Below are 13,665 nucleotides of genomic sequence, written 5' to 3'. Positions count from 1 at the left end.
TGGTGTCGCAGCCCTGTGTGAGCGTGTTTTTGTATGAGGGAGTTTGAAGTGGAACATCAGTGAGAGGGGACAGATGGGTCATTAATTAGCAAGCTGGAGACGAAGATGATTAATACATCAGAACACAGCTGCGTCCCATGGGACTGCAGTGAAACAAACTCCGCTGTCCTCTACATGCATGCATGCGAGTGTGTGCGGTTGTGTGTGTGTTTCTGCCTGTCTTTGTGACTCAGTAGGTGTTTCTGCACAGAATATACATTTCACAACACATCTGAGCGTGCACGTTGTCAGAGATGCACGCGTGTCTCTATGTTTGTAGATGACATCTGCTAACACTTCCTGTATCCCCTCCATATGTGACCACAAAAAAGCCTGTTGTGTGTGTGCAGATAGGGGGCTGCCTGACTCGTGTCGGCGCTCCTGTGGCTTCAGCCCAGCAGGCAGGACGAGGGGCACACAGAGAGAGAGAGGGAGGCAGAGGAACCGTCAACAACAAACTCATTTAAACACACAACAGACATCAAAGACAGCCAGAGCCACTCAGAGATAGAGAGAGGGAGCAGCAGAGAAAAACACGGATAAAGGGAGGAGCGGAGGCAGAAAAGGATGTGATGGGTGGGAGAGGGAGCCAGCAAGTGTTGGTGACATCCAGGGCAGCCAAACTAAATATCAACCCAAGCAAAAATAACATTTTTACAACAAGATACGATGGCTTATTCTCTCTCTATTAGAGTGGCTATGGCGAATGCTTGGAAAGGCATCAGTGTTGGGTTGCACCAACTAGTGTTTTTCCTGAACCAGGTTGCACCATTAAAACTTCATGTCTAGTCAAGATTATAGTCAAGATTATTATTGTTAGGCTAGCAACGTGTATTCTAATCTGTTGCTATGATAGCCTAGCCGCGACGGCACCCATCTCAAGCGATCAAACTGTGTAATTAGAAAGTCAGTGTGGCATCATGAGCTTTTAGGGGGCCAAACAATGAATTGCACCATTCCTTTAGCAAATGTAGCTGATACACATAAATACAAGGAGATACACAGTTAGCTCAGCTAGCTAGCAGTTACACCTAGCAGTTTTTACTTTTCACTGTAAAAAGGTAATATATCTGTAACCTAATGCTAGTTTGTCTGTTGGGTTACTGGCTGTAAAAACTAATTTGTGTAAGAACTAGTTTGTTTGCGCAGCTTGTTTTAATCATGTATAATCAATGCATAAATCTCCGTTTAGTAAACACTTTAAAAGATATAAAAGAAAGATCTTATTTCTTCCGGAAACCTGGGCATTACCTCAAGTTTCATGATGGTGTTCTAACTTATTTTCAGGAATCTGTCGATAGTTCCACCTACTGTAGGCCTACATGTGTACTGACGGGGAAAGAAGGAATTCCCTGAGATAAATACAAAAAGGACAATATCAGAGACATCTACTGTTTGTATAGATAGATAAACAGAGACGAGTGAAAGAAGAGTGGAAGACATGTTAGAGGGGATGAATAAAAGCCAAGCAGAAGTGGGTGACGAATTGCATTTCAGTTGCTTGAGGCACATGATGGGGCTCACTGGGGTAGGCAGGGTTATTAGCATAAGGTAATATCATTCATTCACTGATTCAGCTTTGGACGTGGCATGTCATGAGAGTGAACAGAGAGAGTGTGACAGAGATGGAGGGGGTTGATGGGATGGAAATAGGCATGAGTCCCGTGCTGAGAGGGGCAGCTTGGCAGAGTAGCTGCAGTCTGGCCTGCCCTCTAATTCAGGCTTCTGTCTCTTCTGCGGCTCTCTTCTCTCTTGTTATCTGTCTTTCTGTCATTCTCTACCTTTCTCTCTCTTCTACAGTACGTCTCCTCTCCCTCTGTCCTGACTTTCTGTCTCCTCCCTCGCTCTGTGTCTCGCTACTTCAGTCCTTATTCTGTCCGTCTCGGCACAGTTACAATCGCAGCTGCTGACAGCCCATCATCTTGGGTTAGATCACCACCCCCTCATATGACTTCATCGTGTTGAGGGACTCCTAGGTCTGATTCCTTTACAGATGATCCCACTTCTCTTTGAAACAAAAAAGGACAGATCCCTATTTATATTACAGTAGCTACAGAGACTGGAGAAAGGGATTGTGGGAGAAAAAAAAAGATACCTTTCTTACAGGAGACTTGCGTATGATAAAAGCTTGACTGAATACACATTCGACTTAAGTTTGAGAGTGCTGTCACAGTTTAATCTCTAGCCAGCACTGTTCAGAGCCTGCAACTGTAGTTCAATTCACATTACTGCTAAACCATGAAATTACACAGAATTACATCACAAAAAAGAAGAAATAAAGGGATTTGTGCGTAAGGTGGCAAATGTTTCTGAGACATCCAACAAGCTAATCACTAATTTCTGCAAAAGTGTCTGTGTTGTGCTTCAGTACTAACTGTGACACTAACTGTGACAGTAACTGTGACAAATTAACAGTTGGCAATTTGTGAAATCATATTACTGTAATCCAATTACAGTGTATTGTGTTACTTCCCAACCTGAGGCATTGGCTGAGCTTATTGTTGCTTTGCCACAGGAACATTAAAGGACTTGTGTCTGAGGTCAAATTCAAGTTCAAGAATAGGGTCTAAAAAAAGGGAAGCAACAGTAGCAGCAGAGAACACAAGTGTTATGAAACTCCACATATCAGATAGGAGCAGCCTGCCCCCTAAACATTAAGAAGTGCTTGGCTATGGGGAAAAAATGTACACAGGGTTTTAATGCTGCGCTGCATCGAATGCCTAATTAGATGATGTCCAGTTGCTGAATCTCTGGGTCATTACGACAACGTAACAACAAAAATCCGACTGCCACCACAACAAAAATGGAACAGAATGTCCTGAGGCTACGTATCCAGCTTCAAAGTCTTTTTCTGTTAATTAATTCGGGATCCTCCCCCATGCACAAGAGAAACACAGAGACAGTAAGAGAAACAGAAATGAAAGTAAGAGAAAGAGGGCGAGATTAAACTCGAGAAACAGCAATAGAATAGAACAAGATCACTTTACAGCTGTTGTTAACAAGAGGCTTTTCAGAGTCTGGACATGTCAGTAACACAAGCCTTCTGGGAAACCTGGGTTTTTGTCTGAGGATAATATTCCATAGGGCAGAACTCTTGAGGCCAAAGAATTGTGGCGGGCTATAACAAATGAGGAGTCACGCTTGTCTCATAACCCGCTGGCTAGGGCCCAATTAATGAGACCAATAGGGATGCTTAAAACCAGCTCAAATGTTAACTCCTTTTGTTTGTTTCTCACTTGCAAAAGCAGTCCATGTATGCATTTTGACGCACCACTCTGGGTCATTCACAGCAAGAGTGTTTCACTGCCGCCAAACGTAAAAAAAAAGTAAATATACAACAAAAATTTCCCGTTTCAACTGTGAATGAACTCCTGTGACCTTCAAGCTATAAGCAACCACGTGAACGTTCAAAGGATCTCCAAACAGTGGGGGTGCAGCGATAAACCGGTGCAGACAGCTGGAAGACGCCTGCTTTACAAGTCTTGTGGGGGAATTTAAATAAAGTTGCTGGGAGGAAGCAGGAGAAGGAAGCAGGCAAGGGTACAGAAGGACACGTCTCCTGCCACAGTCAACCACTTTTAGGACTCAGCTTTGTGAATCCCAATTGCCTTTTTCCCTCAAGGCTTATTATGAGAAAAACCCATTTTAAATGGACAAAAATCCAATAGTAATTCAAGTTTTTAGCCACATGAGGGGATTAGGATCAAGAAATATCTCCATAGGTTTGAAAGGGAATAATGAATCGTCATGACTACTGAACAGCAGCGAGGAGGCCAGACACAAGCTGGCATTTGATTTTGTTTATAAGACTCTTGGATATCCCTTGGGCCTGTGTGTGCTTTTAGTTTCCCAATTATTTGTTTGGGTCAGGGACTGAGTGACCCAGGACTACTGAAAAAAACAAGAAATAACAGAGAAAAAGAATGAACAAGAAAAGGCAAACAGAAATAGATGCCACATGAAGCAAAGCCATATCGCAGACACTTTCTAGAGGCCTTTATTAGACAATTTCATATCAGATTACAGATGGATACTGTGATATTTGAATGTAAAGAGATGGAAACTTAATGCTGAGGATTAAGGGGGCCTGGACTGAGATGAAGTGGGGTTAGTAGAAAACAGTGATATGGTTGAATGGGCTTAAAGGATCTCTCTGTTTCATTTCAATCGGCCTACGCTGGATTCTTCTTGGAACACTGCAATTCAGCTTCGTGGATTAACACTGAGATGGTTAAATAACACATATACCAGACGCTTGGCTGTTATTCAGTGTGACCAATGTCTCTGCTTAATGGAGAGAGCAACTGTTTGTTCACCAGTTTCTTTGAGCCAGCAGAGATCCACTAATTGCGTTGTTGTAATTGAGTACATCTTACAAATGAGCACGGAGGAACAGCAGACCGATAAACAAAATTGGGGCTGAGAAATTAAGAAAACAAAAGTTCCTTTAATCAAATAAAGTCATTTGTTGTTGTGAAAGAAACATCGGCGCAGCAAGTGTCACTTCTGTTAACATTAATACACAGCAGTAAAATCATTAGTTTGGTATTTTGGTACATTCATTAATCTGCAAGTGAGCCCAAGCTCTGCAACCAGAGAATTTTCTTTGGGTTTTATTTAAAACACAATTTGGTACATTCACACTGGATACTAGATGTATTTTGTTGGTCCCTCAAAACCAAACAATTAGCTGTCACTTGATAGCAATTCATCTCACAGTATCCAACTCACCGAAAATCAAAGTGCCCCTCTTAAAGTTCCTTCAAAAGTGTTTTATGTTACAAGGTGCATTTCCCTCCCCGCATTTTTTTAATGCATTTTCAATAAAATGCCCCCCCTCCCAGTTTTTATGCTTGGGAAGTTGGTGTATTGATAAAACAAAACTGCGAGAGGGTGCAATGGAAACAGACTTAGTGATTCAATCATGCCACACTTGAAGAATGTGACTTAAACATCCATGAAGAGACGAAATATATCAGCAGACTAAAAACATCAGATCTGTGTGGAGTGACGAGGAGACTGTGACGTTCATCAAATTAATACACACAACAAACAGAAATGCTGTATGTCCATTGGGATTTCTACATTGTTTTTCGTCATTTCAACTGGTGCTCATTTAATTACATCATCTTGCTCTTGGAGGATTGGCACCACCTACTGCTTTGTTCGATAAACCAACCCCTAATAATCACATAACGGTGAATGGAGACAAGAGTTCACTCGCACTTTCTTTTGCTGATGCTCTCGAAATTTGGTTAAATACATTTTGCGATACATTTGGATGGAAACCTCGCTACAGTATAGTAATTTCTATCTGAGACTCGTAGTGCATGGCAACCATAGGACTTTTACAGACACGTGACTACTGTTGTATTGTGGCTTAAGACTGCATTTAAACACTGATAAATATTGCAATGACAGGTTTTGGGCAGAGTTTTTAAAAACTGACTTTTAATGCAAAAAAGAAAAAGTGGTGTAGTGTGTTAGATAATGTGTATTCACAAATTATGATGGAAAATTGAATACGGCATTTATCAACAGCTTGTCAGACCCGAAACAGAACGTACAGAGACGACGTCAAAGCCTAAATTTGATCTTACTGATGCAACAGATATTGTTTCTTTCTTATCCGTCTGAAGCTGTTGCAGCCCTTATTTGAGCTCAGTATCTGCATGCAGCCCTCATCTATTCATATTTGTAAACTATTTCCACCCCACAGACACTGGAGCCTACAGTATATTATAAACAGGTATGAGTGGAATTGTAAAATAGTTTCATCTTCTGCGTTGTATGCTGTGCAGCTCATAATACATCCTTGTCATCCACGTCCAGTCTTATCCACGGGAGATGACATCATTTGGTTGGTGCAAGTAATATTCCTGCCTTCAAGACTCGAGCTGTAGCCAACCACTGTGACTCCTGACTAGAGACATCATCATCATAGCGGCTCGGTTCGGCTGCTTTGTGCAGATAGAGGGGTATGGCAGAGCTTTGATAGAGTAGCAACAGGGTACTGAATAAAACATCAGTAGGTAGAGCTATATATAGTGTGTAGAAGTTTAGTTCAATATCGATAGTAAAGTCCAGAGAAACAGAGAGCGCAGCTCTGCAGCTAACCTGAATCAGCTGTGGTGAGACTGTCTAGGTAAATGTGTTTCTGTTAATCTGTGACTGACGTCTGATGTGCACAGCCCGTGGATCTGGAAAAGTCCTAGATTGTTAAGATACAAGTAAAATGAACACAGTCACAAACTACTGCTCAGGATGATTCGTGCGTGTCTGGGCCTGATTTATTGCTCGCCATGCTTTACCTACAGATAACTGTCCAAACAATGACAATGATGAATCAAATCAAGCTATTTGCAGTAGAGGTACAATGTAGCAGGCCTGACACCATATCTGTGTTCATATTCAAAGGCCACGCCTTGGTACTCCTGATAATGTCTGGACTCACAATGAGACAGATGTGAGCAAATCACAAGAAGGAGAAGAAAGAGAGGCAGCAGATTCCTGCAGCTAGGGCTGCACCTACCGGCTATTTTCATTGTTGATCAATTTGCTGATTATTTTCTAAATTAATCTACGAGTTGTTCAGTCTATAAAATGTCAAAAAACGGTAAATCAGCATTTCCCAAAGCCCAAGATGATCCTCAAATGTCTTGTTTTGTTGTATTGGCCACAACCAAAAGATATCCAGTTTACCATTTTAGTTTCAGTTTACTATATACTTTACTAGTATAGTGAAGATACTAGAAAATAGTCACATTTAAGAAGCTGGAATCAGGAGATTTTGTTTTTTTCTTAAAATTACTCAAACAGAGGCAATTCATTCAATAGTTCAAAACTGATCCATTAATCATTTAGTTGCAGCTCTACCCTTAGCCCCACTGATTCTGGTCATTGTGCTAAACTAGGCTGAACAAATCACAGCGCTTTCTTCACATTTAAATGCACTGATGTGAAATTTATATCGCGCTAATCTGCTAACTCTGGAGTAAAGTGGCAAATAAGTGAATTTTCAGAATTCACACAACGGGTTACACCATTTTCATATCTTAAAACGTGGGCTTTGATTAGCGGCGGAGTGGCCGAATCAGCAGGGCGGCTGCCCTCCATCCAGGTAATCAAGTTTAAATCTGTTGAATCAACGAGCATCTCCACTAAAGTGTCCTCCAAAGATACGCACCTTTACGTCTGACCTCTCCATGAAACTGGAAGAGTGAATATTCTATGGAGATATTCTTTCTTTCTAACAGACGTCAACAGTCTTGGCACTATGTGTGCATGTGCAATGGAAACAGTTCAGCTCCCACAGCATTACAAAAGCCTGGCTTATTTTTGCAATGTCAGGCAATTTGTTAGTACACTGTACAACAGAACATTGTTATGCTTTCGACAATCTCACATACCACACATGATTCCAATATTTCCCTTTTTTCTGCTTTTGTAGGACATGGAAACAGGCCTTTTGGGAAAAATTTTGCACATTTGTTATATGTTTTATTAATGTGCACAGCTTCCTATCAAATAAATAAATAAATAAGTCATGCAGTGTAGATATTTTGGAAATGCAGTATTTGGAGTTAGAATAGATGCCATGTGTGACAGTAAGGACACTGCCCAGCTTATTAGGCAGGATTTCCATGGCTTGTTAAGAACCACCTGTCCTCTACGTTCACGTCCCACGGCACCAACTCCAAGTGGCAGCCTGTAGCGTGATGGTCTTCGCTCTCCTCTCCTCCTGCTGATTGGTTTCTGTTGCGAATGGATTCTACATTCACAAATTAATGTGGCGAAAATGCCAGCTCCTGCACTGAAAAAGCCAGACGATGTACAGAAAGAAACCGGGAGAGAGGGAAAGTGCCTAACAGCAGGAGCGAGACATACAGACAGACAGGCAGTGCACAGCCACATTTCATTGGCTGTAATACAATTATCTAGCTGCCGGCTCGTTGGTGTATTCATACGACATGGTTATTCATTTTGCCTTATTTTCTAAAATGCAATAACAGAGAGAGCAGTGTGTCGGGTCTGAGTCATTCTGACTGATGGGAACCCAGAGGCCATTGCTTGGCTCTGTGTTTCTAAAACTCTGAGTCACCGCTACAACGAAAAAATATTCAGCAAAATACCAACATCTTTTCAGCAAAGTACTGCCATGAATTCCTACCAATTAAGTCACCAGAAGAGTGGACAGAGAATTCAGTCAAAGCGTCCTGTAGACAATTTTCAAACCTTTTCCCTGCATTGAGTGTTCCTTAGACACATGTCGAACTGTGCAAACATGATACCGACTAAAATCAAATAAGATGCCTGATGCATAAAACAGGCAACCTGATTGGATGCAGAGACTGCAGAAAATCCCAAGATGAAATGTTAAGGTTTTGTATGTTTGTTGTATTTGTAAATAATACGGCTGCGTGCACAAGCAAAAGACGACCTCACGCTGCTTTTCGCTCACCAGAGCCAGAAAATTTCAGAGGCAATTTTACATCAGCTTCTGCAGCTCTACGCAGGCTGCATGAATCACACACCGACGCCTTTTACTTTAATAACTACAATCAGGACGTGCTTCTGATTAAATACTATAATCCTATTTGATTTCAACCGCAACCAGTGTTGTATAGAGAGTCACCACAGAGGTGAGGTAAGCACGGCCGTCAGTGGTGCCTGGTTCAGCTGATCCGAAAGAATGCTTTGCTGAAACCTAGGTGTTGTTCTCACTTAAACCTCCCCTTAAGCCTTTAAGCATCACCCAACATGAGGAGGAGAGAAAGAGCTGTGGAGATGACAAAGTCACATTTATGTGGAGGTGACAAATGTGAGCTGGGGGCTTTGTCTTGATACATGGTGATACAAATCTGTGGAAAAGGCATGGATTTTTACAATCTCACACTCAAATTCATTCCACCAGGTTTTATTATCAGACACAAGTTCATTATCACCCTCTCTTAGATGATAACTTGAAAATGGATAAGCGTTGAAATGATGCCACAAATAATACTTGAGCCATTGCCATAGCTGAAATATATTAATGCTTTTAATCTACCAAAGCTGTTATAGTATTTATCACATGCTGTGAACAGTTTGCATCACCTTGGATTAACAGCTAGCTTGGCGCTCTCTGGTTTGTCACCTCTACATTATGTTTACTGTCCCTCATCAGATTTTATCTTTGAGGAAAACAAAGTTATTGAAAGCCATTGGGAAAGACTGATAGAGAACAGTTGGTGCTTTATTCCCTTAAGATAGTGATTCAGAGCTGTGTACACTTGGCCTGTGAAAACGCAATGAGAAGCTGACATGACAGTTGTGAAGTTTTCATCACAGCCCCACAGCTTTGAGAGTCCTTGACGGTGTTGTGCCACATCACTCGTGGCGCACCGGTGACACAGGGGATAATCTCACTTCCGACAAATGGACCGCAGCACATTTGCGCTTGTGGAAAATTCATGTGCACTTCACAAACACTGGATATGCAGGGCTTTCTGGTTGACCTGGTACATGCGCCTCAAACCCACTTTCCCCTCCGAGAGAAGGCTCCCTGAAGGAGGCAACTGATTCAGGCTCGAGGTGTGATTTTCCAGGAATGGTATCACTCTCCTCATCTTTATAATCTTGCATCGGTGCATCAGGATGTCTGCATCAACATGCACACTGTCTGTCTCTGTTACAGTGTTTCCCCTGTCCTCCATTATATTGCAATTTATTTAGAGTGAACTTCACTTGTTATTGCTCTCTGTGACATGTTTCTCTTGGTTGATGCTGAAAATAAACTCAATAAGCCTGTCTGAAATCCAAAACGTCCTCATACCTAAACGACTGAATCGGTTGATTCCCAGTGACTCCCAAAATGACACATATGACCATGAAAGAGTACCCAGATAGATCTGGGTACCACATCTTCGTCATCACATGGTTAACGCTTCGAAAAGGCCAAAGTTTTTTGGGGGGGGTTTAGGCACCAAAACTACTTGGTTAGGTTTATGAAAAGGTCATGGTTTGGGTTAAAAACATTAGTGTTAAGATTTAGATGACGACATTGATATCACTCTCACATCTATGTAGCTGGAGCCTGAAGCCGGTAAACTTAGACCGGAACCAGGTGGAAATGCTTACCTAGCTTGGTCCAAATGTAACAAATTACATCTTGTTTGTTTAATCTGTACAAACACAAATTATAATTCACTGACTATTTGGATGTCCTTTTTACACTTCCGTTTTTGTACGGATCAAACAAAACAAAATAGAACCTATTGATTAACATGACTTGTCGGTGCTTGCAATCAGATTTTGTTACTTTTGAGCAGACTTAGGCTAGCTGTTTCCCTGTCCCCAGTCATTATGCTAAGCTAACTGACTGCTTGCGATATTGAGCTTCTCATCTAACCCTCAGTGAGAAAGCAAAAAGGTGTATTTCTCAAAAAGGTCACGGCATCTTGCTGCTTAAACCTCAGTTTTTCTCACCTTATTTTGCCTCATTGTTACACTAGATGTGAATATCAAGTAAATGTGTCAAAGGTGGAACACACATGATTATTTTCTCTTAACTCTGCAAAAAACAAACAAAAAAATGCATGAAGTACCATATGTCTACTAAAAAAAAAAAAACAATCTGAAGTTTCCTATTTCCTGTTAAATTGACTGTGTTGACAGTGGAAGCCTCACCTGTGGGTTTGCTGGAGGCAGGTTGGGTAGAAGCGAGGGCTTGTCATTCAAACCTTCAGCAATGATGAGTGAATCACTCAGAATGTCGACATCATGGAATCCCAATAGCTTCTCTCTCTCTCTCTTTCCCACCTCCACTATTTGCTTCTGTTTCCCTGCCACTTCTAATCTTTCGTTCCTGCTTCTCTTCAGTGTCAGCTGTCGCCCTCTCTTCATTTCTTCCTCAACCGTGACCTTCATCTTCTTGTCCTCCACTTCTTCGTTCTGCCTTTTTTAACTGTAAAAACTAAATAGCTGTGACAATAATGGTCCTGTCTCTTAGACTCAGGGCTATCTCTCCCTGTTGGGTTAGATTTAACATGTTTTGTTGGGACAGTTGCCTAAAAATACAGAGCAGGCATAACAGAACAGCTTCGGCTAGTGTTGCGAATACCTGCCCGACGTAAAGTGACATGCTTTATCTGATCTTTAATAATTCTACAAAGTTCTACAAATGAATCTCTCTTTGGACTCTCGTTGTCATCTTGAAGCCTGATGCTGCTGTACATATCATCTTTCAAAACCTCCAGCCACATAACAGGAACAATAATCTGGTGTGATTGACACTTTCCCAGCTAAAAGCTTTACACTTGTCAGCTTCAAGTAAAACCTCCAGAGAAGTTCATCTGAGCTCATGGACTACGGAAATGGAGGTTGGCTCTGCAAGAGTCTGATAAGGTTATGAGCAACACGGCTAGTCGATTTCTTTTGGGGTGAGAGAGTTCAGAGGCATGTGAGACTGATGCTACCAGCAGGAGGGAAACACGCTTAAAAAAACCACAGAGGAGCACATGTCATGATGTGTGTCAAAATTGAACTTGAGGCGCTGCTGCCTGCTCAAGGGCATCTCAATGCAAAATAACGTAATATTAACTGACTCATGATTTGTGGGAAGAAGGCGGCACAGAAGGCTCTGACGTAAAGCAACTGTGATTCCGAGCTGCCTTTACTGCAGTCTCAAATTTAGCTTCCAAAAAAAAACAAAAAGAAAACCCTCTCTAAGACTTTTGCTTATCTCGACAGATCTCAGCCTGTTTTTAACTCAATCTGCCACAAATACACTTGTCCATTTTCTTGCCTTTCAGATTAAAAACCCTGCTTTTGCACAAACCTGAGTTAGCACTTAATAGTCTGATTTGATTGCTGTGTAACTTACTGAACGGGTTCCCTGAGCTCTGTGCTTCAGGGAATAAATGTCTGAAATTTACTTGCAGTACATATAGTAAAGGGCAAGTGTAAAAAAAAAACAACAAAAAAAAACAAAATGCAGAATTGGAGTTATAAAGGGAAACAGCAGCTTTATGTTTGCTGCTGTCTCAGCGGTACTGAATGTGATAGTAGATAATACTGAACAGAGACCCATTTGAGAGGAACAGTGAGATTTCCACCTTGCAGCGTTTTATCTTGCCCACCCCGGTGTGACCTCCTACTGGGCCCTGCAGGCAGTCAGATGTAGAACAGAAAAAGACCCAGACGCTCAGGCGGCATCAGGCAACATGCCCACAACAATTCAGCAAACGCATACACACAAGAAAACGCTCTCCTCCTCCCTTTCACCCACGGTGGCAGTGGTCAGTGACAAGACAGAGTGTCTCTATTAGTATCGAAGTGGCTCTGTCCACCATAACAGATGGGTCTGCTTCCTCCAAGGTGGGTGAGGTGATTTACTCCATCTCTACTGTACTTTGGCTTATCTAATTGGACTGACCGTGCACAGGAAGCAGGCCAGTAAATCATGTCACTATCATGTATTTATAGATGAGGTCATGTAACGCTAGTGCTGATGGCAGCTACATAACATCTATATACAACACCTGTTACCATGCCAGCTGCAGGCAGGAAGCCAAAAAAAAAAGAGATGGACACCGCAGGCCAGAGAAGCATGTGCAGGAAAAGAGGAAGCGAGCAAATGTGGGAGGCAGAGACAATGATAACAGGAAGTCGAACTGTGATTACAGCTGTACAGATAAATATGACAGCCTCAGACACATTGCTTTGACATGTTACAACTATAGAATCGCATGCTGATGCGACTTATGGAAATCAAAATTCTCAGCCCCAGTTGTAAAATCACATAAACCTAGCTGCGGCTCAACATCGCGAGTATGCATTCCTGAAGCAGTTTCAGTGCAGAGAGCCACTCTGGACCGTGTCTCTAAGACGGTAGCGGGGCTCGCCTCAAATAGGAAGGACACATTCCCCGCGTTCCTGCGATTCTACATGGTTAGCTTTCTGGCGTCGATATCTGGAGCAGACATTCCTCACTGTACGACTCCCCGGGGAGCTGAACTTCCTCTGCGTAACCCGAGCTAAACAGAAACTTCCAGGGTTGTTCCTGCAGGTCAGTGATTGTCAGAGCTGGGAGTCTGGGAAGTTCAGGACACATACAATAAATTAGAAGTTTTTTATTCTAAAAGCTGTTGACGCCAGCCATCCTCGTGAACAGAATGTCATTTTCAGCAGATCCTACATAATTAAAATTAAGCAGCCACCTGCAGAATTGAAGAAATAGAACCACACAACAGGTATTTCTTCTCTGATATCTTCTCACTGAGGTTTGGTGATAGAACAATGAAGGACCGAGTAATAAAAAAAAAATGCAATTGCATTAGCTTGATGGCTTTTATGAGGACTGCTGGATGTAGTATTCCAAAGGGAAATCTCTGAGGAAGGTCTGCAGAGCTGTCTGGAAAAGGCCCACTTCTATCGAATACAGAGAAAGCTTGTGTATGTTTCTGTTTGCATGTGTATATACTGTATGTGGATGGACTTTTGGAACTTTTTCTGCTCATTCTGTCATTAGCAGGAACGGGCTGTGATCTGTATCTCTGTGTTTGTGACTATTTCAAGCATGAGAAGTCATCTCTATGCCATAGGTTCTACATGAATATCCCGATAGCGTCTCCATATTTGCACTGC

General features: G+C 42.0%; 1 protein-coding gene across 1 annotated transcript in view; it reads right to left on the bottom strand.

Moving 5' to 3' along the window:
- mid2 (midline 2) overlaps nucleotides 1-13,665 on the bottom strand; it is a 93,092-nt gene that overhangs the window by 46,511 nt on the left and 32,916 nt on the right. The window lies entirely within an intron of this gene.

Source organism: Chelmon rostratus, chromosome 9 (assembly GCF_017976325.1).
Source record: "Chelmon rostratus isolate fCheRos1 chromosome 9, fCheRos1.pri, whole genome shotgun sequence".
Lineage (NCBI taxonomy): Eukaryota > Metazoa > Chordata > Actinopteri > Chaetodontiformes > Chaetodontidae > Chelmon > Chelmon rostratus.
Note: the sequence above shows the minus strand (reverse complement) of the source record. Positions and strands in the feature narration are given on the sequence as shown.